The sequence below is a fragment of the Triticum urartu genome, chromosome 2A (genome assembly GCF_056163025.1).
Source record: "Triticum urartu cultivar PI428250 chromosome 2A, HENAU_Tu73, whole genome shotgun sequence".
NCBI classification, from domain to species: domain Eukaryota; kingdom Viridiplantae; phylum Streptophyta; class Magnoliopsida; order Poales; family Poaceae; genus Triticum; species Triticum urartu.
Window position 1 is genome coordinate 540,888,189 of NC_141874.1, and position 4,781 is coordinate 540,892,969.

Consider the following 4,781-nt stretch of genomic DNA (forward strand, 5'->3'; position numbering starts at 1 on the left):
GTTACCGGCAAGTATCTTTACTCGTTCCGTAATACATCATCCCGCAACTAACTCATTAGTTGCAATGCTTGCAAGGCTTAAGTGATGTGCATTATCGAGAGGGCCTAGAGATACCTCTCCGACAATCGGAGTGACAAATCCTAATCTCGAAATAAGCCAACCCAACAAGTACCTTTGGAGACACCTGTAGAGCACCTTTTTAATCACCCAGTTACGTTGTGACGTTTGTAGCACAAAGTGTTCCTCCGGTAAACGGGAGTTGCATAATCTCATAGTCATAGGAACATGTATAAGTCATGAAGAAAGCAATAGCAACATACTAAACGATCGGGTGCTAAGCTAACGGAATGGGTCAAGTCAATCACATCATTCTCCTAACGGTGTGATCCCGTTAATCAATTGACAACCCATGTCAATGGTTAGGAAACTTAACCATCTTTGATCAACGAGCTAGTCAAGTAGAGGCATACTAGTGACACTCTGTTTGTCTATGCATTCACACATGTATTATATTTCCGGTTAATACAATTCTAGCATGAATAATAAACATTTATCATGATATAAGGAAATAAATAATAACTTTATTATTGCCTCTAGGGCATATTTCCTTCACAAACTCTGAACAGGAAAGCATCAAACAAAGGTTCAAAGAGCAGCTAGTACAAAAGTTTGCGGATAGCAATAGGCTAGGCAGCTACTGCTACCACCATTATAGTTTGCAAGCAAGTGCATTTCAGTGCAGCATATCATCTCCGACTCTCAACTAATCAGGGACTAAACATTTTCTCCAAAGGACTCCGTGCGCCGAGTACGGCAACGTGAAAGGACGGCGAAGAAGGATTCGTATGCTCCGGGATATTCTGCAGGTCAAAGAGAGAAAACGGACCACGTCGCGCACGCACGAGTAGAACAGCCGCTCGGGCTTGGGCATGTCCATCGTAACCGCCGCCTCGGAGTCAGGTCAAGGGGAGGAGCAGGTTGGTCAGCGCGTCGTCGATGGATTGTCGAGAAGCTGAGGAGGGACGTGCAGGAGAGGAGAAAAGGGAGAAGACATCGCCTCAGTTTGGCCGCTCTAGAGCACGCACACTAACCTGCACCAAGCACGCGCACACTCAGAGTCACACACACACATACACATAGCTCTCGCGCGCACCCATCAACTAGCACACACTCATCTAGCCTAGGCACCACAGAATCAAGAGAGCGAGCAGGATGCATGCATCCGATGTCGCAGTGCGCAGAGGAGCACCGTTGAGCCGAGAACCTTCACGTCCTTCGCGCTGGGAGCCGCGTACGTGCCTTAGAAGCCGGGTAGTCGATGGAATCACGTGCAACGCCGCGGAGGTTAGTCGCCCAGACCTGCACCAGAACGCCACCGCCGCTTTCGCCGGCGCTGTTGGACTCCTTGTACAGCCGCAGCGCCTGCACGTCCTCTCCTTCACCCCGCTGCTCCCGCCGGTAATGCTGCCATGCAGCTGAACCGCCGCAACTGATCTGGCGGAAGCTAGTTCGCTACTGCTGTCGCCACCATGTCCATCGTGTTTAGCTGGCCCCATGAGAACGGACGGGGAGCTCCGAAGCTCCATGGCCACCTAAGGTTCGTTGCACGCACAGACGCACCACAGGAGATCCACGTCCTGCTGCCGCACCGGACGCCTCCCAGCGAGATCCGCGAGCAGCATCAGTCGCATCCCATCTCTGCCACAGCTTCTCTCGCCATGACCCTCCACCGCGAGAAACGGTGCATGGTTGTTGCAATGAGGAGGAGAAATCAGGGCAGAGATTGAGCCTTTATATATAGGAGCAATACTGCGGTGGATCGAACAAAAACGAACACGTAAACGACGTCTCTATATGGAACGATGGGGACCCCAGCTCTCCACCCCTCCCCACACCGTGACGCAGGCCGCTCCGGCCGCGGCGGCCACCAAATCCGGCCATTATGGCCGTCAGCTGCGCCTCCAACCCCCCTTTCCCGCCTTGTCGAAATCCCTCGCCGCCCGCTGGAGCCTCGCTTCGACCTGGCGGCTCCTCGCAGCCCCCCTCCCCGTGGTCAGCGGCCTCGACGGCTGCGGCGTCAGATCCAGCTTCAACGCCGCGAATCCTGCAGCGCGGCGGTCCATCCAAGGTCGGTGCGCGGCTCGACCGCCGGATCTGGGGGCGTCCTCCGATGAGGGCCGGGCGCGCCTTAAATCCGTGGTTGTTCGCCCCTCCCCCTCGGCCAGTCTTTCCTCTTTGGGCCAGGCCGGCCCGGTGGAGGTGGGTTGGACGGTGGTCAAATCCCGGAAGAATGGGAGGGCAGGCTCCCGCTCGGCGGATCGAAGCGGGCGTGCTTCGATCTCGCGTTTGGACCGGCGCAGATCCTTCAATGCCGCTGCTGGGAGGGAGGTCTTCTTAAGCCAGTTCAGAGGTAAATGTTTCCGCTGCCTCAGTAAGAGCCACCGCCGTGTTGACTGCCGGGATCCCCTCCGTTGCATCATTTGCAAGCGCGCTGGGCATTTTGGCAAGGAGTGCCCGCAAAATCCAAGAAACGGCGGCCCAGGTGGGGCTGCCAGTGCTCGCGTGAAGTTCGCGGCGGAGTGCAGAGCTCCGGTCCGCGACCGTGTCGTCTTCCCGCCTCCGCCTCCGCCTCCCCCCTGCACCCATCGCAAGCCTTGGCCTCTGCGACCCGGCTAGGCGGCCGCGCGAGAGCCGCAAGGTCGTCGTGGCCTCTCCGGCGTTGGAACTTGAGGAGCACGTCCTGCGCCAGCACGCGGTCACCCTGACCGCCGCGGACCGCTCGCACTCTACCACCCCCGCGGCGGTGGGCAAGGTCATCCTCAAGCAGATCTCTACCCCTCCGCACCTGCTCCGCGTCACTGCCCACCAGCCTGAAGCCTTCCTCGTCCACTTCGACCTCCCTGCGCACCGGGACAACGCCGTGCGCCGCGGCGTCATCAAGGTTGAAGGCTGCAAGTACTTCATCAGAGCCTGGAACGAAGACGACCACACCGCGCTCCTCAAGTTCCATCATCACGTGCGCATTGTGGTGGAAGACCTGCCCATGCAGTTTTGGTCGCTGCCGGGTGCGGATGAGGCGTTCGGCGACATCGGCCGCGTCGACCGGCTCGATTCGCGCACCCTGGAGAGGGGGCACACCAGGACCTTCGCGTTCTGGCTCTGGGTCTGGGACGTTGCCCACATCCCCACCAGGCGCACGCTCTGGGTGCTCAAGCGGGGTGCGGGCCGGGCGGACGAGATCATCGGCCTCGCCCTCGCGGATCGCCGCATCCCCCCGCCACCCGGCGTCCGGCGCTATGACCTGCTGATCCATGTCGACCTGCTGGAGGATTGGTCACCCCTCTCGCTGCGCTCGTCTCACTCCGGCCAGAGCGGGCTGCCTTCCTCGGACGAAGACGACGACTGCCCCTTCCCGCGCATCGAGCCCGGCACTTGGGTGGCGCGTGTCGAAGACGGGCAGGGCGGGGCCCGCAGCAGGGCGTCGCGCGTCGGGCCTGGGGGCTGTGGCCCTGTGCTCGGTGGGGGCGCTCGCGACCACGAGGAGGATGGTGGAAGTGGCGGTTCCGGCGCAAGCCATTCTTGGAAGGATCGCCTGCTTGGTCGCGGCTGCCATGCCAGGGGCTGCGACGGAGACGTGATCACGGAAGCGCACCGCCGCCGCAGCAGATCGCCTGCCGGCCGCTGCCACGCGGCTGGCCGTCATGGCCGCCCTGCCACTGGGAGGGCATCTGGCACTCTAGTCCTGCGCGTCACCACGCCACTCCCCCTCCGCTCGGCCCCCCAGCGACGGAGGTTGACCGGTGGCCCAGTTCTTCTCCTTCTCCGACAACGGACGTGCCCTCTCTCCGCCCCCGCGCATAGACTGCATTCAACTAGAGATGGAGAACGCCATTCAGGAGGCGCTGGTCACCCCTCTGGATTTCGAAGATGGTGGCCACTCGCCTTCTCCACCCACCGCCAAGCCTGCCGAGCTGGAGAGCCCGAAGATGCTGCCGTGCCTGCTGCCCTGCATCGCCTCCCCTGCAGCAGCGACGGTGGGCTTCCAGATGGACGCGGTCATCCAGCAGGTGGGCTCCATGCAGATCGGCAGTAGTCAGGCGCATGCGGCCGAGCTGTTTGCAGCGGTCCCACCTCCGATCCTCCCAAGCCAGCCTCCTCGTCCTCGCCACTCCGCTCCGCCCAAGTCCAGGGCTACCTCCGCCCCCTCCCGTCGCAGTGCTCGACAGGCAGCAGCTGGCATCTCCACCCCGGTGGCGCAGAGGGCGGTGCTGCGCCTAGTTCAGGAGCTTGGTGAGCTCGGCCCCAAGGACAAGATGACTCCGAAAGCGGCTGCGCAGATCATGAAGCGTTTCCAGGAACCCCTCTCCGACGGCGACATCGTTGCAATCGCCAAGCTGACCGGCCTCGACCAGGAAGCTCTCAAGATTGCCGCGGGCATGGCGGGGATCGCCGATGCAGAGGAGCTCATGCAAGTCTGATCATGTCTGTAGTATTAGCAGTAGCTAGTCTCCGCCAGCGGCTGGTCCTAAACCAGCTTGAGTTAGGTCTAGTCTTCATGTGTAGTTCTTCGATGTTGTGGTTTGATCATCGACGACGGGGTTTTGGGGCTATTGGTGGCCGTCGTCGCCCCTGGTGCTGCTGTAAGGTGTCTCCGTTTTGTGTTAGTAAAATCTTTAGTTGGTGGAGCAGATTTAGTTTCTTCGATGTATGATGGCAATTTAGTCTTCATGTCCTGGAACGTCAGAGGTTTGAACTGTCCGGCGAAGCGCACGGTTGTCAGC

The 4,781-nt window shown here is 59.9% G+C and overlaps 1 pseudogene; it reads left to right on the forward strand.

The window, feature by feature from the left end:
- Window positions 1-1,854: 1,854 nt before the first annotated feature.
- Window positions 1,855-4,478, forward strand: LOC125537254 (uncharacterized; annotated as a pseudogene).
- Window positions 4,479-4,781: the final 303 nt, after the last annotated feature.